This window comes from Euprymna scolopes, chromosome 7, assembly GCF_053919585.1.
Source record: "Euprymna scolopes isolate OS-2025 chromosome 7, ASM5391958v1, whole genome shotgun sequence".
Lineage (NCBI taxonomy): Eukaryota > Metazoa > Mollusca > Cephalopoda > Sepiida > Sepiolidae > Euprymna > Euprymna scolopes.
This window is the reverse complement of record NC_136488.1, coordinates 161820173-161844994: the sequence shown is the minus strand read 5'-3', so window position 1 is coordinate 161844994 and position 24822 is coordinate 161820173. Positions and strand designations below refer to the sequence as shown.

At 31.9% G+C, this 24822-nt stretch overlaps 1 protein-coding gene across 2 annotated transcripts in view; it reads right to left on the bottom strand.

Moving 5' to 3' along the window:
- LOC145280220 (VWFA and cache domain-containing protein 1-like) overlaps window positions 1–24822 on the bottom strand; it is a 335274-nt gene that overhangs the window by 70941 nt on the left and 239511 nt on the right. The gene's annotated exons all lie outside the window — the stretch shown is intronic.

Sequence of the window (24822 nt, the reverse complement as noted above, 5' to 3'; positions counted from 1 at the left end):
AAACTCTTAAACAGAAAATATTTTGAGGAACGATTTTGATCATTGAATATTATCTTTTGCAATCAGCTTTTGACAATCACGATATCATTAAGACATTAACCAATTGCATTGTCCAAATGAACGCAGTTATCTCTCCTGAAGTTATCTCCTTAAAATTTAAGGTCTACCATAACAGTGCATATTGTTTTTGATCATAAAATATGTCAAGATTGGATGTAAGGATCATAATATCTTTTCACACAAATAAAATCTAAATTCATTTCAGTTGTCTCTTCTAAGCATTTTTATCGTAGATGTTGCTTTAATTATATATATATATATATATATATATATATATATATACACACACACACACTAGCAGTTCAGCCAGCTTTGCTTGGGCCTTATGTACTGTTCATAACTTGCTCTACGTGTGAATACACTTTATGTAAGATTTCAAATGTTTAAACCAAAAATTGTCTGAGTAATTTCGTAGAGAACGCAGAAGTAAATTTTTTAAAACTTTGACATCAATTTTGACCCTTTTACATTTATTATTTTGGTCTCAAATCAAAATAAAAAGTTTTACCTATGTCCAAGTCCTCTACATATAAAATTTCAAGTGTTTAAACCCAAAATTGGAGAAATTTGGTAGAATCTGCAAAGGTCAATTCTTTCAACTTTGACCTTTTGGCAGCCAAATTTTCGTCCCAAAACTGATTAAAATGCTTGCTGCATGTCTGAATACCCGTTAAGTATAAATTTAAAATGTTCAGACCCAACATTGGCTGAGTAGTTTGCTAGACACTGCAACGGTCAAATCTTTTGAACTTTGACCCCTTGACAGCTCAAATTTTCGACCCAAACCGACTAAAAAGCTCGCCCTATCTCTGAATACCCTTTATGTAAAATTTCAAATGTTTAGACCAGAAATTGGCTGAGTAATTTGATAGAGACCGCAGAGGTCAATTTTTTTTTTTTTTTTAACTTTGACCTCAATTTTGACCTTAACATTTATTGTTTTGGCTCAAATCAAATTAAAAAGCTTGATCCATGTCCAAGTAATCTACATTTAAAATTTCAGTGTTTAGACCGAAAATTGGTGGAGGAGTTTGGTGGAGTTTTCAATGGTCAAATCGTTGAACTTTGATAGCCAAATTTCTGTCCGAAAACGGATTAAAAAGATTTTCCCAAATCTCAATACTCCTTATATTAAATCTCGAGTCTGTAGACTGAAAATTGACAGAGTTATTTGGTATAGAAATGTACACAGACACACACAGACATTTTAACTTATACACTCATGAGCAAAAAAAATGGGCCAAGAGTGAAAGGAAGAAGAAATCGATTTTTCAATATTTTTCTATGCATTTTTGTTAATTTTAACTGAAAATTTCTATTTTGCAGATCATTATTATTATAGCATATAATAATAAGTGAAAAAATTAATCCTAAAAATGGTAAGACTGCATCTTGGCGAGGATAAAAAAAAAATCGAATTGCAGGTTAAGGCAGCCGAAAATGATTTACAAGCAGATTTTTTTATATTTTAAGAAAAGAAAATATGAAAACATCTCTTTCTGTAGTGAAGCGAATTGGTCAAAGGTTCGAAGTCGAACGCTTGGTAAAAGGGAAATCTGGATCTGGTCACCCTAGAGCATCCACTTTGAAGGACGACCACAGGCTTAAATTGTTTTGAAGGATCGAAAGAAAACTTATGTTGACCATAGCAAAGAATTCAAAACAGGGGCTGGGAATATTCTTTCTAAATATACAATATTTAGACGAATGAAAGAAATGGGATTTTCCTCTAAAAGGTATGCAAAGAAGCCATTTTTATCTAAGAAGAATATCAATGATAGAAAGAGATTTTTCTCGTGTTGTGGCAAGATAGATACAGACTGGTTTTCTGGTTAGATGAATCAAGATTTTGTCTTGTTAGTGATGCTCCTGATGCTCCTGAACGGTGCAATCGAAGAACTGAAGAAAGATTTTTCGCCAAGTTGCATAAAAATAACAGTTAATCATGACAACGGAGGGATAATGACATGGGGAACTTTTACTGCAGCAGGAGTTGAGGAACTTATTAGATGTGAGAAGTCAATCAATGCAAAGGAATACATTCGAATATTAGAAACAGGACTGTTACCAAGTATTCAGAAGCTGGGAATATCCCAGAACATTATTTTTCAACATGATAATGCCCCTGCACACATTGCTAAAGTCATAAAAAATGGTTTTCTGATAAGTCAATTGATGTGATATTTTGGCCAGGTGAAATCCCCGATTTAAACCCAATCGAGAATATTTGGTCCATAATATCTCGTGCATTAGCCAGAAGAACCTTTTTGAACAATGACAAACTGTAGGAAGCTGTGCAAAGTGAATGGAATAGCATCTCCTCTCCACAGTGTTCCACTTTGGTTGAGGGCATGTCTAAAAGGATTGATCTTTTAAAGAAATCAAAAGGGAATGCGATTCCATCCTAAGCATTTATTAAAGTAAATGTCTTGTTGTGTTATTAGTCTCATTTAAGTTTCCTTGTTCAATTTTTCTTTGTTCAATATAGCTTTTAGTGCAATAAAATTTATAAAATTTGTTTGGTCCATTTTTCTGCTCACGAGTGTGTGTGTATATATATATATATATATATATATATATATATATATATATATATATATATGAAATCAAACAAGTCTGATTAGGAAAAATCAATAACATATTTGTAATAGATGTTGTCTAAATATAAGCATGCATACATACATACATATATATATATATATATATATATACACACACACACATATATATATATATATATATATATATATATATATATATATATATATATATATATATATATATATATACACACACACACATATATACACACACACACACATATATACACACACACATATATATACACACACACACATATATATATATATATACACACACATATATATATATACACACACACACACATATATATATATATACACACACACACACATATATATATATAAATATATATATATACACACACACACACATTTCGTGGGTTGAGCACTATGGTAAAAGAAATTGCTGGCTACTATTAGTAATATTTGATTTTCAAAAATGTTATTTCCTTTTTTATATACTTTTAATTGATTCTTGAAAAGGCAGTTGTTCACATGATTTAACGCAAATGCGAAAATAGACACAAATTCTAAGTTGGATTGATTGTATCAATTTCCCAATAAGATGGACCATTCCATCATTCAGTCTCAATGCCAATCATTCAAATAATGACATTTTACGATTTGAAATGAAAAGAACAGAGAAAGCAACATAAGCTTTTTTGGTATAATATAAAAGTGAAAAATTCTTATCAAATCCAAGCAGAATCAAATCTCATTTGCTAGAAACTTGAAGAATCTTTACAGTGAATGTAGATTAGAAAATATTTTAATTACTTAGTTTTTGTTATGTAATTTCATCATGTTTTATTGTTTTTTTTATTCTAACTGTAAACTAGTGATGGGACGATTCTAACATGTTTCTTGATTCCGATACAATTACTGATTCTGTTCTAAATTGCTGATTCAGATTCTTTTTAAATTTCTAAATACAGAGTTGCTTTTGTGGGAGTCTGGGTTCAGATAACTGCAAAATCTCATGTAATATTCGCATATGTTTTTGCAAATATAAAAATATACTTATTGGTCTGACCTACAGATGGTAGTTTAAAATCAATAAATATTTATCATTTCATCATTAATACAAGCCATGGGAAATGAAGTTTAAAACAAAAACAACAAAATAAGAACGATAAAAAGAATCATTTTTGACATTGGAAAATAGGCACAGTTCCAGTTGATACCCCCTCCCTTCACAAAAGTTCCAATTTTTTTTTTGTATTCCTGATTCTGATTAATCGTCCCAACACTAGTGTAAACCTTATTTTTCCTCATTTATAGCAATCTTCACTTATTGACTGTCTTATATAATAACCTAACATGCTTCATGCTACTTTTTAGAACTCTTTATTAATGACTGACTCTATCCTCGGAGTTGTCTGTTTTTATTTTACTGCCCCAACCAAATAAAATAGAAAAAAAAATGTGATGATATCTTTCTTTATTATTTTATTTTTTTGGTGTTGCCGATTGGGTTGGAGGTGTGGGTAATTAAATGTTATATTTGTAAAAGAAAATTCCGTGACACAAGAGATGTGAAACGAATATCACTATAAATAAAACTGATTGAAATAATCAAAAGTGATAACTTCGAATTTAGATTGTGGTATTTATCTCAATTTTCAATTGTTCCAAAAAGAATAATAAAAATAACAGAGAGGGACAATATATTTTTGTATTTTATTAAAGAACAAAAAGAAAATTATATTAGTCTCAAATATTTTGAGTCCAAAAGACATTCTAGAAAGCAACATGTTCATGTAGTTGTTAGTATTTACTGAAACAGGGTTTATGTATAAAAAAAATTCAAAGGAAAAAATTTATATATACCATGCGTGACGTGTCAGCCATATTGGAGTTTGTTTTTATTTATTTCTCTCTATATGTAGATACCTCAAGTTCGTTTGTCTTTATTTGTAATGAAATAACAAACACTGAATTGATTTGCTGAAACCGTTTAAATGAAACTAAAAAACGCCTTTAATAAAGGAAAAATGTGTATACATATCGTGTGTGAGGTATTGTTTCCATTTTATGCTTCTATTCCTCAATTAAGACACGTGTGCACTCTCTAACAACGTGTTTGAAAGTTAAGCTACTGTGTTATGCTCAATTATCTGAATTTTTTCCTCAACCTCTCCTCTCTGATTGCAAACAGAAGTAAAACGTAATCATATTGATTGGCATTGTTTCTGCACATTGTTTTATATTTAATATAAAATAGTCAGGAAATTGTGAATATGTAATCTTATATACAAGTGTTTGAATTAAATTGTTATGGTAATGCCAATATAAATGAAGACAAATATGTGATTATTTAAACACTCAAGAAGTTACGTTGAAATTTTGGTTTCTAAAAAATGGTGAATCTATGGAAAAAAATTGTATGGCTTAACAGAATATGTAATTATTGAAAACGATTTGATTTCCTTTTTTTTTTTTTTTTTTTTTGAGGGGGGTTCTGCCAAATAACAGTTATAATTTTTAACACTTGGCTAGTTAGAATCAAGCATCGATTTAGTCGATGAATTGCTATGTAGATGAAAATTAAAAAAGATAACTTTCTATGTTAGATTAAATCGATGTTAATAATCTGAAACGATTTTAAGGTTACATTCAAAGATGAAATGCTCACTGTATAATGTTCGAATCCGTTGATCAATGGAGAAATGTTTGGACGCAGATAACTAATGTTTAAGTCATTAATGAGTGTTGGGATTCTCTGAAAATTTGCTTAATTAAGGATTACGTTCTTCTAAAGAATATTTAATCCTCAATTAAGCAAATTTTCAGAGATTCTCAATACTCATTAATGAATAGCCATAAAAATTATGACTTTAGTTTGCAGTTCTTAAATCAAAGGTTATAGTTTTAAAAATAACTAATGAAATTAAAAGCATGTAATTGATTACAGTAAATATAAATGTGACCTCTAAAAAATGCCACCCATTGACCCATTATAAAATTCACAAACTTTTCTGCAATGCAACCACATTAAATAAATTTTATTCTGTCTGACTTGTCCACCAAGTTTTAGTTATCATGTCCAACAGTCTTTGCTTTATGATCATTCAATGAACCTTTTCTCTACAACAGTTTATTTCTCAAAGAAGAGAAGTCGCTAGTCTCTTTCTCTCTCCTCATTAGTTTTATGGTAGTTGCTCGACTGAGCTTCAACCTATGGTTCCTCTTGTAAAATATTCACAGCAAAATCTCGTTTTGCTACAACCACTGTAAATGTTTTTCTTCTTCTATGTACCTAAATTTAAACAAAACTTCCATGAGCAGAGTTTCTGTCCAAATGTACCTGTCTGTCAAACACATTATCACTAGGTTGCTTCCCAGCTGATTACATGATCGTTTTGACACATAATGTAAACAAGTTCTTGTTAAGCTGTCTTTTTTGAGGCGCTGTATAACTCATGCTCTCTAATGATCCAAGTTATGACAACAGCACCATTGCCAGCACCATCAAAATGCATCACTGGATTACCACAAATAACAGGGATGTGCCCAGAGTGATTAAAAAGTTTCTGGCCATGATTATGGTCTTTGGTGTGGTTTCAAGTGAGGGCCACATCATGCCACCTCACATATTCGAAGTATGTATGAAAATCAACACCAAAGTGTACCTGGATGTGCTGGAGAGTGTGGTGATCCCTTGGTGCAATCAGATGGCCACTGACAGACCCTGGGTGTGGCAGCAGCACTCAGTGCCGACCCACAAGTCCAAAGAGACACAGGCTTGGATTCAGGAGCGCTATGACTTTGTACCCTTCTCTCATTGGCTCCCCTCTTCCGCTGACCTTAATCTACTGGACTACTTCATTTGATCATACATCGAGAACATCACCAACATGACATCCTACAACACCAAAGCCAGCTTAATCACTGCCATCCATCAAGTATTCGCCAAGCTTCTGCCAGCACTTGTGGAAAAGGCATGCTCCCGGTTCTGGACTCGTATCGAGACAGTGATTGAGGCTGAAGGCAGCTACATTGAATAGATGTCAGTTCTACTACATAATCAAGTTACTTGAATTGATTTTTTCAATAAAAGTTTTACAATAAAACTGTAATATTGTTTTCTTTAGGGTGACAACTTTACCATTCCCCCCCTGTACTTATCCTTCGATGCTCAATTCAGTTTACTAGACTATTTCAGACAATCTACTCTATTTCAACGCTCAATTCAAGGAAAGGTAGTGTCATTTTACCATCCTCCCAAGCATTACCTCCCCCCAGTTAGGAAGCAGATAATTCATTCACATATTTTCGTTCCTTATATTTTTGCTAGCAAGTTTAATTCTCGCTATATACATTTGTACTGACCTTGAGTCAGGCAAGATTGCATCTAGTAAATGTCTACTGAATATATTGATTAAAGCAGATAAATTCTGGTTGAGAGAAATAAATATTTTGTCATTTCCGGAATCAGCTTGCAAGTAAGAATTCCATTGAAAAGAAATGTAAAAAGTCTGTTTCGTTTTTTTTTTTTTTTTTTTTTTTTTTTGCAAACAAATTCTTGTTTATATTGACAGCATCTGTCACATTGTTCTGATGAAGACGGTTAACTTCTTGAAGATAAACTGAAACTTCACAGAACAAAAGGAACTTCTTTAGTAAAAAGAAAATTGGAAAAGTATTTGATTTCTCTGTTTCAACATTGGTTTTTATTTCTGTTCATGCTTTCTTTTTGTTATGTCAACGAAACTGAGTGATGAACAAGTAGGCAGACATTGAGGAAATTGCTGGACAAAACTAAAGGCACCACAAGATGGATCAAAAGACAATAAATGGCAACGAGATGGTGAAGTGGGTGGAAAGGAAGTTGAAGAAAATAAAAGAAAACCACAAAACTTCTAAGCAGTTGAAGAACAAAAAATAAATGGGGTTTAGATTCCCCAGACAATAGCATAAAAGAAATAGACTTTTCATTTTACTGATTATGTTTTTGCTATCTACCTAACACAAAACATACATGCCATTGTTAAGGCAGTTATAACTGGAATTCTTTTTTCAATGATAATATCCCTTTTATTATTTGCATTTCACTTGTCTTTCTATTACTCTTAGAAATTCCCTCCTGATTTTATTTCTCTTTTTATAATTCATTCAATTTCACTAAACCACAAATTATTTTTCCCCCTCTATACTTCCTTTTTTTTTTTTTTTTTTTTTTTTTTTCCAAATGTTAACATTTTTTTTCTTACTTTAATCTTTTTCGGAACATTTTCCTTCTTTTCCTCCTTCAAATAATTCTATATTCCTAATTCTCCCTAAAAATTATTTTCCCTTAAAAAACAAAAATAAACAAAAATTAATTTCCTTTTCTTGATTATATAAATAAAATAAAACTCCACCTCTTCATCCATTTTTCTCGCTTTCATAAAATGTTTTAAGTTTGTTGATTAAATATATCAAACTTTTATAGATTTTGAGGCCCTATTTTTTATAACCTGCATTGTATAAACAATGGCTCAGCCCCAAATAGTCTCTATAATTTCAACAATAGAAACAAATTTAGTGTAGAATGGATATTAAATAGACCTTCCTACATTTGTTTTAGAACTGCTTTTTTTTTTCTTCCTTTTTTTATACTGAACTGTTAATTTTCAATGCTTCTTAATGATAATGCTTAGATTATTCTATTCTAGAATGGTCTACAGCAGGGGTCTCCAAAGTTTTCGAACAGAGGAACATATTGCTGACTTTTTAGAACTATGTGGACAAAAATAAATAAAAAAAATAACCTGAACGTCTTTTATACTGTTTTTGCTCATTAACTTTGCTTTTTAACGAAACTGGTTTTCTAAAATCTCATTCTTTAATCATTTTATAAACAAAAAGGGAAAAGGCACATTATTTTCGTAAATTTCCATTTTTTTTTTTTAATTTTCTTTCATATGTTTACATTTTCCATAAGAGCTCTGCAGGCTGGATTAAAGACTTTGGCTGGCTGTAGTTTGGGGACCCCTGGTCTAGAGCAGTATTTATCAATCAATGATTTAAGAATTATTGTTGATCTGTGCAAATCTTATGGTTTCCAAAAAAAAAAAAAAAAGAAATTAGGATATTATTGAAATTTTCATGAAGCTTCTGACGAGTAACTAAGTATATTATGCTAAAGACCTTTGTAATCTATTATATAAAACTAGCAGGTCACCTGGCATTGCTCGGTTGTAAAATATGCATATTATATTTTAATTCATACAGAAACTAAGACATGCGCATGCGAGTATTATGTTTTTTTTTTCTAAACAGTTCACTTATTGTAATAAGTAAAAATACAAAAAAAAATACTTGAGCTGAGATCAAAACCAAAAGACAACAAGTATGATAACAATTAGACTAGCTTGACACGATCTTTACATAGTATTTCCCAATTTTCTTATTGTTAATATAAAGAAGCTGTATTGTTTCATGCCAGTGTATGCGCATTCATGAAACAGTTGACAAACAGATAAAAATCTGATGACTCTCTGGGACCATTTTTTCAATTCTGACCCCTCAGCAGCCATTTTTTCCAGATGAAAACCGATTAAAAAGTTTTCCAAATGTCTGAATAACCTATATATTAAATTTCAAGTCTGTAGATAAAAAAATCTATTGAGCATATAGGTTGAGAAGTGTCCTCACACACACACACACACTCACTTTTATAGATATATAGATAACATCTATGCTTCTGTGTAAAAGGAAATATTGAAAAGAAAGATACAAACAATATATAGGAGAATTAAAGTTTAAAATCTTCCATTAATTTCCTGTTTTATCATAGAAAAAATAAGTTTCTCAAAACGTATTTATAATGAAATTTGAACAATGTCTAAAAATAAATTTCTCAAAACGTATTTATAATGAAATTTGAACAATGTCTAAAAATAAGTTTCTCAAAATGTATTTATAATGAAATTTGAATAATGTCTAAAAATAAATTTCTCAAAACGTATTTATAATGAAATTTGAAAAATGTCTAAAAATAAGTTTCTCAAAATGTATTTATAATGAAATTTGAACAATGTCTAAAAATACGTTTCTCAAAACGTATTTATAATGAAATTTGAACAATGTCTAAAAATAAGTTTCTCAAAACGTATTTATAATGAAATTTGAACAATGTCTAAAAATACATTTCTCAAAATGTATTTATAATGAAATTTGAACAATGTCTAAAAATACATTTCTGAAAACGTATTCATAATGAAATTTGAACAATGTCTAAAAATAAGTTTCTCAAAATGTATTTATAATAAAACTAGCATTTCAGCCCGGCGTTGCTCGGGTGTTTGGATGTGTATGTTGAGCATAAAAAAAGCGGTAAATTTTATTAATTTGACCCCTATTATGACCTCTTAATATTTATTGTTTTGGGCTCAAATAAAGTTATTAAGTTTGATCCATGTCCAAGGAACCTATATCTAAAATTTCAAGTGTTTAGACCCAAAATTGGCGGAGGAGTTTGGTAGAGTTCTCAAAGGTCAAATCGTTGAACTTTGACCCCTTAACAGCTAAATTTCTGGTCAAACACGGATTACAAAGATTTTCCCAAATCTCTGTACCCTGTATAGCAAATTTCGAGTATGTAAACTTAAAATTAACTCAGTTATTGCGTAGGAAAATGTACACACACACACACACGCGTTCACTGTTGTAGATTAAACAAAAATATATACGTACTAGCATTTCAGCTCGACGTTGCCTGGGTGTTTGGAGGTGTATTGTTTTTTTTTTTTTTTGTTTTTTTTTTTTTTTGGGGGGGGGGGCAATTTTTTTTTTACTTTGACCCCAATTATGACTCCTTAAAATTTATTGTTTTTTTGGCTCAAATCAAGTTAAGTTAGATCCTTGTCCAAGTATGACACTATTGGTGTCATGAATGCATGCAGCGAGGTGCATATTGCGGTGAGAGGGGTGTTTGACCAGACGGGATAGAGGAAGAGAGGGCAGAAGAGGTGGTGTTGATGTCTGATTGGGACAAAACAGAAATGTCTATGGGATTTTGTCAGAAAGAGAAAAAACAAATAATTGTTTTTATCTCATTGTCGTTATATATCTGTTAACATGAAAGGTTGTTTTTAAAACCTTTTGAGAGGTATGAAGAGATCCAGAGACCCTTAGCTGATTAAGGCTGACAGAATGGAGGTCAAGGGTAAGGGTCGCCGCCAAACATTGTTCGACCTGGAATGACTAATCACTCCTAATTTGATAATAAGTAAGACCCTCAGTGCAAATGAGGGTTAAAATTTGGTAGAGATAAGTTCGAAGAGGAGGAGTAGAAATTATGGGAACAGAGAGAGAGAGAGAGGTGTTGAGTGGAAAAGACGAAGGGTAAGCTCTAAGAGGAAGAAAGAAAGGGTGTTCGTAACCAGTCTCTGAAGGAGAGGTAGGGAAAAGGGGTTGGATTTAGAAAAAAGAAATTCTAAAAAGAGTAGAGTCGTAGCCAGCAAACTGAATGGCTGGGCTGGTCAAGTGCTCCCGATTTGGGAGCCCTCAGGGCTTGATGTTATGATGTTAACTAGGCTGTGTTAATGGGAAATCTGTGACTTTACTGGTCTGGTCTTACATCGTTTCACTGCTATAGTCAGTCACCTCAATTTAGGCAGTAGCTGTTATGAAGTAATGAAATTAATAAATAGTTTGTTATTGTTATAAACTGGAGTTCTGTTTGTTTGTGGTGAGGACTCTTCATTTTGCAGCAAGCCGCAAGGACCAGCGGAGTGATTGATGTACCTGGAGACTACCTACACAAGGTACGAGCCGATTCGATCGAGAGGCAAAGCGCCCCACCATGAAAACACAGTGGGTGAAGACGATCAACAGACCAACTTGTGACGGGGCAATGTACAATCAAGAGAACACCTGTCATATCAGGTGGAATCTGACGAGGTTAAGGACACCCGGTGTGGTTGGTGCAGTATCAGTCTCGTTATACAACGAACCTATATCTAAAATTTCAAGTGTTTAGACCCAAAATTGTTGGAGGAGATGGTAGAGTTCTCAAAGGTCAAATCTTTGAATTTTGACCCCTTAACAGCCAAATTTCTGACCGAAAACCGATCACAAAGATTTTCCCAAATCTCAGTACCCTGTATATAAAATTCGAGTCTGTAGACTTAAAATTGACAGAGTTATTGCATAAGGAAATGTATACACACAGACACGTTCCATTCACTTTTATAGATATATAGATTTGAACAATGTCTTAAAATAAGTTTCTCAAAATGTATTTATAATTAAATTTGAATAATGTTTGAATTTTTTGTTGAGAATAATTTGTATTATTCGGATTTCTGTTCTTATCTTGAGTGTTATTTGCATAATATAACTCAATATAAGAACTAATCTGAATAATATAAGTCTTAAAATAATATTTTACAAGTTGCTTTGAAAGCACATGATTGTTAATATGTGTCTATGCATGTTGCGAGCAGTTTAAAATGCACGAAAGAAATGCTTTATTTATTTTAAGTAAAGAGTTACCACTTATGAAAGCGAGAATACCACAAGGGGATAAGGATTAATAAGACGGACAGATTGACAGATGAATTATGATGAACACTATTAAAAATCACTAGATATCACCTAACTCAAAACAACAACAGACACGGAAAACAAAAACTCTTGTCAGAAACATCGCTCATGGAAAAGACAAAATGGGAGGAGGATGATAGCTATGAAGTTGCCGAAAGTAAAATCAAGGTTCACTTTTTATACTCCATTATGGCTTTTGGTTACTGGTTACTATAGAGCTCATTCAGCTGTTGATAGTTCTTGTTTCTAGTGTTACCTCGTGTGCCATACACCTGTCTCAGGCCTGTTCAATTGAGGATGCTAGTTTTGTCACCAATAGTTTGACCCTGAAACAGTTTATATGGTACTAGTAGCATTATAGGGCATAATCACGTTTAACACACCGGTTTCTATCAGGTCACCAAAGTTAAGCAACGATGAGCCTGGTCAATACCAGATGGGTGACCACTTGGGACTTCCAGGTGCTGCATGTACTCTCTGCTTATCTCTGCATTGTTTTCAGTCATCCTTAACTTTTCCTTGCTACTGGGCTCAAGCAGTGCCGATTCAGGGGAGGTGTGGTTGGAGATTGAGCAACCCTTTCGACACAATTACATGAGCAGCTGCCCCTACAAGGAGTATCCTTTGTCTTTCGAGACTAAACAAAGGCATTGGAATCGGAAAGTAGCAGGTAAGAAATTATAACAAACCCAAGGGGAAAACGAATCTGCACATATCTAAGGCAATGGCTGAAACCTTACACTCTGTAGTGGAATGGAGACGTAAGTGGCTGGTAAAATTTAATGTTGCTAGGCTTTTCTTTAATAATCACAAGAAACCTTCTCAACGACTGATTAGCAAGACTAATAATATGCTGCCTAATAACTCTTCAATAAAACTCCTTGGCTTCACATACATAGGCAATAAGAGTTAAATTGAAGACATTGCCAAGACTGCTGTAAAGCAGATGAACTCTCTCTTTCTCTACTATACTAGAAAATCACTCACATCTAAAAGTTTCCTATATATTTACAAAGCTTGTTCGCCCATGCATGATATATTGTTGCCACCTCTGGGCTGACGCATCTACCACTAGTCTCTCATTCTTGGACAGAGTCCAAAAACAGAGTCTTCAACCTAATAGGTCCTAAACTATCAACCAAACTTCAACCCCTGTCTCATCACCGAAATGTTGAATCCCTGTACTTGTTTTACAAGTATTTTAATCGAATATGCTCTGATGAATTCATAAAACTTTTGTAGCCATAACGTGAACATCCCCAACTAAATCGAAAAGCAGCAAAATCTCACCCTTTTACTGTAGAGGTCTCTAGATGCCAGAAAACCTTCTACTCTAATAGTTTCTTCTCTCAGACTACTAGACTTTGGAATTTCCTCCCAGTTTTCTGCTTCCCTGACATGCCAAAGTTGAAATGTAATGTAAACAGATATCTTACTACTCAACTCCCTACAATGTCCCTGTAGTGGTCCCAAATGGATCAGGTGACGGGTTAGTACCAGGTATGGATCGAATAATGTCGATCCATGGGTGGTGGTGGTACCCAGCTCACGTCCCTGCCAGTGGGTGAACTCTCCAACTCCACTGGTGTTCCTGTCACACCAGTGGTAAGAAGGCAGACCAATGTCTGCAGACCAGCCACAGAAAAACAAGTCATAATAGCTACTTACATCCAAGTGACATTATGCCTTTTTTTGAGGCGAATAGAAGTTTTTTTGGGTTTTTTTTTTTTTTTAAATTTGGTCAGAATCAACAGGCAAAATTACAATTTAGCCAACTAAACTTGCAGGTCAGTGCTGATGGATGCCTGGTCAGTTGGTGAATAATGTGATTGGTCCGTCAATTGTAGTTTCAATATAACTGAATAATTTACTGAACCATGAATAGAATGGAGGTGTTAATGTATATGATATTTAATCCTTTTATTATTATTTTTTTTTTTTGTAATTTTTTTTTACAGTTTACAATTAGAAAAAGGATATTGTAGTTGTTGGATCACAGGTTCATTTTTTTTTTTTTTTACACGGTGGTCACCACTTATCAAGGCCCGGAAGCCACTCAGGGATAAGGGTTATTGGATGTAAGTAGCTATTATAACTTGTTATTATTAAAGTAATATTGAACTACGAATACATTCCAACAGATATTTCACACAATTTCCACTATCTTTACAATTAATCACATTCCAAAAAAAGCTAACAGCAGATTTGCATAACTGCATGGTGTCACTTGCTTTTATTTGAGCCAGACTTCACATAATTAAGCTTAATTCTTTTATGGAAATCGCTTCTGCATGAAATCATTTGATGTAAGAAGCTTAAAAAAAAAAAGCACTTCAAATTTAAAAAATAATAAAAAATTCTTTTTAAAAAGCACTTCAAATTAAAAAAAAACAAAAAAACTAAGGTATGATAAATGTTATATGGATACATTCCAACCAATAAAACAGCAATTGTTCCTTCTTTGTCAGAAACATTAATCATGGAATTTTATTAAATTTTGTTTGAAAATACATTGTTTTAAATACTTGTTTTACTGGGCATAGAAATCAATACTGTGTGTGTGTGTGTACACTATGAAGTAAATTTAAACGTTGAATATTTTAAATTACGTTTCTGAACTTTTGAGATAAGGGTTGATTATTCGTATTATTTTGATTCTTTAGATTACTTGAGTGTTATTTTCACGTTTCAGTCAATGTAAACTCGATTTTTTTCAGGTGTATCATGTAGTCTACTCAAGAACCTGCACAGAATTTCTGTAGTCTACTCAAGAACCTGCACAGAATTTCTGTAGTCTACTCAAGAATCTGCACAGAATTTCTGTAGTCTACTCAAGAACCTGCACAGAATTTCTAGCAGAACTGTTTATTTAATTCATGGAGGTAGCATGCTCTTGTTCCACAAGGACCTGTGGCGCAATGGTTAGAATACTTGAAGAAATTCAGTTGTAAAAGTGACATTCTTCTCAGTGTGAAAATTGTGAATTACTTAGGACTCCTACTCAGTCATGGCTGATGGGACAAGAGCATGCTATCTCCATGAATTAAAGGGTTCCGCTTGAAATTCTGTGTAGATTTCAGAGTTTGACAAAAAGATTCAAGAGTTCGACAAGATACATTTGATGGTCAGAGCTTACATCGATTGACGTTGCGAAAATAACACTCAAGGTTAATCCCAAGAATCCAAATAATATGCATTTTAAATTACTAAAAAAAGTAAAGGATTTTTTTCAAGAGGCGGGGGGGGGGTAAAAATTAGAAAGAAAGAGGCTGGGTAAAGTTGTTTTTGTTGTGTTTGTATGTTTTTTTTTTGTTTTTTTTTTAATTTCAAAGTCAGAAATCCAAATTTATTTTAGTTAATCCCAATGCTGAAGTAAAGAGCTGACATTTTTTTTTAACAACTGTTTTAGCCAATATACCATCTCTGCTTGCAAATATCCCAGTACTTATTTTTCTTGACTATACTAAACACACACAAGCCAGTTTCCCCTTTGTATATCTGGTTACATTGTTCCAAATATATATATATATATATATATATATATATATATATATATATATATATATATACACACACACACATACACACACACAAAACTGTTTATACTTCCCTATAGATAAAAGTATCCTAAGACAGGACTCATCTCCCCCTTCTCACCCCTTGCTAACCTCTTTGTATCAATTCTTCTTCCTCTCTTTATCTGTTATTTTTTTCAATTGTTTTTTCTTGTTGATGTTGTGGATTCTACCCTTTTCCCCATCTTTCCTTACCCAAGCTGTATTCTTCTTATCCATACTGTTGGTGTTTCTTCTGAAACAATGATTTTTCTCATGGCTACAAACAGATAAGGTTAATTACTTCCCCTGCTACATATACCAGCTGTCTGGGGTCTTCCTGTCCTACACAAGATTTGGAGACAAGTTCCTTACCCATACCACTCTCCATCTCCAAGGCTTTCTGGAGTCTCATTGGGTTGATTCTGCCAGCAGGAGTCATGCAGACTCCAATATAAAATCCTTTGCATTTGGTGTTTCATCCTATTTCTCTCCATCCTCTCCTCTTTCCCTCTAATTCTCATCTTCTCAATTTAGTTTTTACTTATTTATTTACCATCCCACCCACCCCGGTCTCATTTCTATAGCCACATCCTTCCTACTGTATTTTCTTGTTTATTCTTGTGTACCCTGCAAGGAATATGTAAGTTAGTATCAACAATTTGCCTATTCATCTTGATAATTAAATTGATCTAAAGAAAAAGGAAGAATCGGGAATGGAGGAGGCTGAGAAGAGATAGAAGTGAGAGAGAAATATATATATATATATATATATATATATATATATATATATCATTTGGATTCATAGGACTACTGCTCTCATCTTCTGTGATTTTCGATCAATGTAACCTCCGACCTTCTTCAGGTGTATCTTGTCGAACTCAAGAATTTGGACGGTATTCGAACGTCATATATATATTTGTGTTGCATTTATGTCCTAAAGTTACATTTAAATAACAATTTTCCATTGTGCGTACTTTCTTTTTGCCTCCTAAATTTAAAGTTATTTTTTTTTTAAATTGACATGAACATCACTCACATCTAAAAGTTTTTCAATTAAAAGTCAAATATGAACAGGTAAAATTATAGCGGAATAAAAGGTGAATCAAATGAGGTATATGTTGTTTAAACAGTTACATTCAATTTAGCTTAAATTTGTAGTTTTTAAAAAAATTACAAGTGCAGACTTTCTTTTTGCTGCCTGTATATATATATATATATATATATATATATATATATATATATATATATATATATATATATAAAAGAGAGAGAAGAAAGATAGAAGAGGGGAAGAAAGAGATCAAAAAGGGGGGAGAGAGAAAGAAAAAATTGGAGAGAGAGCGAAAAGACATGAGATGAAAGAGAGAAGATGGGAGGGAGATGGAAAGATAGAGGACTTTAGAATGGGATAGCAGGGCTAAAACAAAGAGAAAGGATAGGAAATGAAAAGTTTGATAAAATGAGTGAAAATAAAAACATGTTGGCCAGAAAATAAACTGATACAACAACTTCTTTCATCAGTTTGATATACATTTTCAAAGCATTCGATAGGTAATTAACGTGAATCATTTGTGTTGATACACCAAACACTGGAGCAAAGCTTAAATAAAAAAAAAGTCTATGTATTGACCGTTCACAACATTAACATTTCCCACAACACTAAAAAGATCCCATTCCTCAGATACAGCACTTTGTTCACTTTGAGCTAGTGTGGTCCTAAGGAGAGTTGAGGGGGCAAAATATAAAAGGAGATTCGAAAGGAAAACGTAAAAAAAAAAGAATAGTTCCATAGAAATCATTCTCTATAAGCAGTTTTACATTTATTAGGAAATGATCAAGTAGTTTGAAAACTTGGTCAAAACATTAAAAAACTTAATTTTTCAATTAAATTCTCGTTGACAAGCATAACTCCCCACTCTCCTTTACAGAATTATGTGTCCCTTCATAACGTCTGCATAAGTTAGTGTTATATATATATATATATATATATATATATATATATATATACACACACATACTAGCAGGGGTGCCCGGCATTGCCCGGGTGTTTGGAGGTGTAAAAGAAGAAAAAAAAAGTTTTGGTAGGTAGGTAGGCTCGAACCCGAAGCCTTGAGGAGAAGGCCAAAAAAAAAAAAAAAAAAAAAAAAAAAAAAAAAAAAAAAAAAAGCCTGACGCTAAGAAGGCAGAAAAGTGAAAATGGTTGAAATTAAACGATTAAAAAGTTAAGCGAATGAGTTCACACATGTGCGTAAATTTAATAAGATCAAACATCACGCCATAGGGAAATGAAATCCCGCACTTAACTTTGGCTGTGAGGCAGTTTTTTTTGGTTTTGTTTCCCCAAGATGTTGGGAGGGAAATCAGCTTCCCATAAAAGGGGAGTGTCCAAATGAATAGCAATTGTCTGATATGAAGGGTTTTCACCGCATTGATCAAAGCTGATTGTTTTCTGGACATCCTTGGCAGGAAAACCAAGGAACTGGTTATTCATTTGTTTCCCAAGAAACAAAATGTGACACAAGGTCAGTTTAATGTGGGAGATAATCAGCTCCCCTCAAAAGGTGCATTCTGCAAAAATAAAATTGCCTTAGTTTAGAAGAGTTTCGCCACCATTGACTAAGGACAATTAATTTGAGTGCAGCATCTGTGCAGACACCACACTTCAGTTACCAGCCCAGTACAAGTACCGGATGCTGTCTGCGTTCACTTCGATTAGTTTCACTTTATTTATACGAAAAACACCAACAAACATGCAACAGAACGAAATAGCGTGAATTTTATAAAAGTCGATTGCAATAAATCTAGATATGATATCCCTTCGTAAATCGTAGATATTATGATCTAGGGGGTATATTAAAAGTTCCAAGAAATAGTAACCTCCCCGAGACCCCCCCCCTCCCAAAAAAGCCTTTCTTGGACTTACAAAAACACGTGCACCGCTTTTGCCTTTTATATATATATATATATATATATATTATGAAACTCTTTTATATATATATATATTATAAAACTCAGATCAGCTTGCTTGCTTGGGCGTTTAAACCGTCCATCCGATTTCTGACTTCCGGTAAAAAAAAAAAAAAAAAAAAAAAAGAAAAAAAAATCAACAAATTTGTCTGCTTACCTATTTGATGGCCGCCCCTTTTTTAAGTTCGATATTAAAAGCCACTGCAGCTATTCAAAGCATACACAAGATCAAGAATATTTTTTTGTTTTAACATATTTTAATGTGTTCTCCTTACAACTAAATGTAATTTAATCCCGTTGAGTAAAAAAAGAAAAAAAAAACTAATTTAAATGTAAACATACAATAGTTTTAAAATATGCAAACAAAGAAATGATTTGCGGCAATTTTAAATGGTACCTCTTCTTTTATCGTAAATTGAATTCATTAATAAGAAAAAATTAAAATAAAATTATGAGGTACACCCGGGATTAAACAAGGGATCATTGGATCTGTAGTCGAATGCTCTACCACTCTATATCTCAAGATAACAATAAATTTGTTTTTTTGAGAAAGAAATGATTTGCCGAGATTTTATTTTCTTTGGCCAGTGTTACATAAAATATTCCCCTATAAAAATTATTTTTATCTATAAGAGAGAAAAGCTATTTTTAAAATCGGATTTTTTCGATTTGATACTTATTGGGTAAATTTCTGTACAAAACATATCTAAGAACACTGCCAGACATATAAATTAGATTTGTGAAATTTGCAAAAGATAGGCTCAGCCGTTTCAGAACCTATGACAAAGCAACTCACATACAAAGTGACTTTTATAGAAGAGTGGGGATCAGCAAAATTTTTTAAGAATTTAATTTTTTTTTTTATTATTTACATTCAACTTATTTGGTCTATCGAAATAGAAACCAATTTTTCTTTCTAATTCTTAAGTTTATTTTAGAGCTGAAGTAGTCATTTGTGACAATGCAAGAAAATTTCAAAATCAAATTTACTCGTAATTTCAGTAATTTGTTCATATGAATAAAATGCATTACGCGTTCAATGTTTTTTGCTAACTGCATTAAGGCATAAACTTAATCTGATAGTTATGTTAAATAAAACTGTTTCTTTTTGATTTCTATTTTCTGTTTAACAGAAATCATGCAGGAATATCGAGAAAAATCCTTTCTGATTAATGCATGTAATTTCAGTTTAATTTTAAAACTCTAAATAAAAAATAACTAGTATTTTCTTTGAAATGTTTGTTTTGAAATGGTTTTATTTTTAATAAAATGTTATAAAAAAAAATCTCAGAAATTATATTTTCACAATGTTTTTTAATAATTTTTTTTATTTATTTATTTGATAAAAAATAGTCTTTACTTTTGTTTTTTTTATATCTGGTAATAAAAATATATGTTTTGGTTTTCACATTGAAATATTTTAAAATATACATCCAAAATGTATGTTTAATTTAAAAATAAATATTTTATTAAAAGATATTTTAAAAAAGAAAAAATATTTAATAGTAAGGAATATTTTTTTATGCTAATTTGGTAAGACTTGGCAAGACTTCCACTAACTAGAAAGCGGAAGTCAAAAAGAAACAGTTTTAGTTAGCCTATAAACTATCTGATAAAAACTGAAAAAAAGGTTCTGGAATTCTATATATATATTCATATGCAAAGCTTTTTTCATTTAGAAAAAAATAAAATCTAGGCTAGAAAATTCCATGCAGAATAATTTGTGATGATAAAAGAGAAAAGAATCATTTAAGTTTCCAACAATAAAATAAGATAAAAATTAAGATGGCTGCCAACAGTACAAAAGCATTTTCTTTTACCGAAAAGAATAAAATAAAAATAAAATAATTAAAAAAAAAAAAAAAGACTTCAAAGTTATAAAAATTGCACTCAACTTTTTTTGTGAAATAAACGATATAATAAGTAAACAAGTACATTTTTTAGGGAGAAAATGTTTTATGAAGATAAGAGAAAGTGGTCGGGTGTGGCTTGGAAAGGGTCAGATCTTGTAGAAAAGAAAAAGAATCTGTAATGGAAAGGATATGAAACAAAAAGTGGAAGGATTGATAGAAACAGATGGAATTTGAAGAAACAAAAAAGGAAATTAATGACCACCACCGTCACACAAGTTTTTCTGCCTCATTTATGTAGATAGCTACAAAGAAATATAAAACTTGAGATGTGTGTGTGTGTGTGTGTGTGTGTGTGTGTGTGTGTGTGTGTACGTACAAACACAAGATATATTCCATTGTATAAGCGCAACAAAAACACTTCATGTGCTCTCATGATTACTTATTTTTTGTACAAATAGCATAAAGAAACTAAACTTTTGTCTTTATAAGAAAACATGCCAGGAAATATATATATATATATATATATATATATATATATATATATATATAAAAGCGAAAATGTATGTATGTATGTTCGCTTTTCCTCGATGTCCACGAAAGGCTTCTTTAAAAGAAGCGCTTGCTCACTTCACAACTTTTTAAAACTTTTTATATCATCTATAAATTGTAATATCTACGAATTATCCACGGAGCTCGCCTCTCTATTTAATTTTATTCACTTTCAAACCTTAATTATTCCACATTTCCCGCATCGGCACGCGTTACATTCGGTTTTCGGTATAAAAAAGCGAACCTCGACTCTAATCACAGGCCCAGAGCCAGTTTGGTCAATGTCGACTTCGTCATATCAGACTCTAGCTTTCATTTCGCTCCTTGTGAGCGGCTTTTTAAAAACAAGCAAACCCATTTATTCAAAACTGTCCTGCACAAAATAACTGCTGAATACCAATCGCCGTCACGTCAATCAAAAACGCGCACCTGTTTGTTTTCAAACACTTTACTATTTTCCAACTGCGCGTCGTCAACGCTTCAGGGTTTTTTTCACATACCCCGAAAAACACCCGGGCAACGCCGGGTACCCCTCGCTAGTATAATATAAAGCTGAATGTCTGTATGTGTCTGGTCATGAATAGGCTCCTATATGGTAGACTATTATAGAAAACTGATAATATATAATGATAGATGTATCGAAACAAAGGAATGAATATGTTTGATCTGGCAGAACAGTGGTTCATTAAAATTGTAAGGTCTGCGTTCGCGCCTGGTCCACAAAGTATGGAAATAAAAAATTTAAAAATTAAAAAAAACGTTTACCAGTGTTTTTGATATAGATGTACATAATAATACTTTGATAAGTATGTTTTAACTTAAATAGGGATGGTATAATAAAATTGTGGGGTCTGCGTTCGCGCCTGGCCTCCATAGAATGGAAATAGGCACAAACTTTAATAAAGACTTTTCATATCTATCTGCATAAGTATACTTTGATAATTATGTTTCAGTTTGAAGAAATATGGTATAATAAAATTATGGGGTGTTCGTTCGCACCTGACCTCCATAGAATGGAAATATGTCACAAAGTTTAACAAGGTTTTTTTAATATAGATTCACAGAATATTATGATAAGTATTTCAGTGTGAACAGGTATGGTATAATAAATTATGGGGTTTATCTATTTTATTTTTACTTTCATCATATTTTGCTTTGGTTTTGATACCCACAAATTCAACCCAAATTTACAGCCCTTCCTTTTCATAACCTATCATATTTTCATAAACCAGAGTCCATTTTCTGTAGGCTGTTTTTGAACCCAGTCAGCGACAGGTACTTTTGCTAATATATATATATATATATATATATATATATATATATATATAAATATAAGAAAAGTTTTTTTTTTTTGGGGGGGGGGGGTTGTGTCTTGAAATGTCAGTTTTCGAAGATAATTCATAGTCTAAAGACGTAATCTCCCTTAGCATGGGTGATTACAGAAACATGTATGCACATAAGTAGCCATCAATGTTTGTATAAATAAATTTAATATACCTGCTCTGTTTACTCATTGAGCACTTTTTGGTAAACACGTGTTGTACTTCTAGGAAACTAAACTCTACTGCCATAATATATATATATATATATATATATATATATATATATATATATATATACACACATACACACACACACACACTAGCAGTACCCAGCCGTGCGTTGCTGTGGCTCAGTTTGTTTAAATGGGGGGGGGTAATGTAGGTTTATGTTTATGTTTTCAATAATTGTGGATACACAATATTTTGAGGCGTTCCTTTTTCTGTGCAGACGTAGAAATTGTCTGATTTGCCGACTGTAAAACACTCAACATATACTTGTCCATGTGAGAAGCAATCAGGGTGTAAATGTCAGTCACACAAATGTAAAAATTGCCCCTGAATCCCGTTAATGGTTATTGCAAACGTCAAGCGAATTGTGAAGTGCATTATCTTAAATTAAAATCGTATATCCGTTGAAATCATTCAATGCCAGTTCGCTGCTCATTCTCCCTGAGGTTGACAGAGGGAAAAAACATGAGTTTAATTTTACTATGGACATGTATGTGAGCACGCACTGGAAAATCATATAAAGTATAGTGTTTTTATAAATTGATGGAAAAATTAAAAAGAAAACTGTTTAAAGCATAAACCATCAAAGTAGGAGACTCATGATAATTCAGAAGGAAGAAAGGAGGGAAAAAATGTAAAAATGTAGGATAAGTTTTTAAAAAAGGAAATAGTTTGGCAAACAGTTGTTTTTTTATTCAAATAAATATCCTTATTTTCACACATTTTCTTCTTTTTTTTTTTAGAAAAATATTGCTTTCAAATATAATGAGAATATTCGTAAATATTTTGGTGCATCTTCGTTATTGTAGCGAAATTCGGAAATTGAAATATTGATTTTCAAGTGAAAATAATAGTATCTACCGAATTGCCATGTCACAGTAATGAAAATATCCAAAACTTACGAAAAACAAAGTAGAAATTAATGATCAAGGAAAACAGTTTTTGAAGAAATTAGAAATTTTAGGTATTTCTCTTGTTTACGTCACGTGACAAAACAAATATAGTCAAAATCATTTTTTCGTTGAATCCTAGAAAACTTAACGAATTATGACATGATAATTAGGTGGATGACATTATTTATTGTTGAAATTAACAAAAAATGTTAGTAGCTATAATCGCTTTTTTTTTTTTTTTTTTTTTTTTTTTTTTTTAAATTAAAAATCAACTTTTCTGCTGTAAAAAACTGCCAAATCCTCAATTTTTATATCTAAATCCAGAAACGTAGCTTGTTTCCCTTTATGTTCACGATTCAATTCTAACTCCTTTGGATATATAAGATGTTTTTTTTTTTCAAATTCATCATTATCGTTTATACATATAAGGTCATCAAAAAATTTCCTACAACCACAAAAATGTTTTAGATATGCCATTTTTTTTTTAATTTGTGATGACATACTCAAGTCTATGTAAGCACAGATTTGCCCAAAGGTGCAGGATCTAATCCCATTGGAATACCTATGGTTTAGAGTAATATTTTATTTCCTATTTGAAAATAACTTTCTTCATTAAGTACTTTTAAAATACCTTTGGAAATACTAGTTCTGCTATATATATATATATATATATATATATATATATATATATATATATATATATATACTCGTAGCCTTTGTTCTATGGGACGAAACTACATAAAAATTTGTAGGCTTTTTGAAGATTATAATACTATTCTATGGTTTAAATTTTTTATGACAATTGATAAAAAAAAGAACCTATATTTTCAAACCAATAAAGTATGCCCAAATTTGCCTACATTTGTATATATAGTGTCCTGGCAGGCCAGCTTCAGTTTTGCTGGTTTGAGATGAATTTTGCTTAGTTGTCCCCCCCTGGCCTTCCAGGCCACTAACATGAATGAATATATATATATATATATATATATATATATATATATATATATATATATATATATATATATAGAATGTATCAACGAAATAAAATGGAAGACCATAAAGCACAAAATATAAAAGAAAATCAGATCAAAAAACTATGCTATCTACATAATTTTCTGCTTGTTCCTTAGTTAGTATTAATTAGTAACAGTAATTAGAACCAGTGAAAATTCGACTAGATAATAATACATTAAGACAAGTTCATTTCCATCATCACCTTGCATACCGTTTTTTAGAGATGGAATTGTCCAATAGCC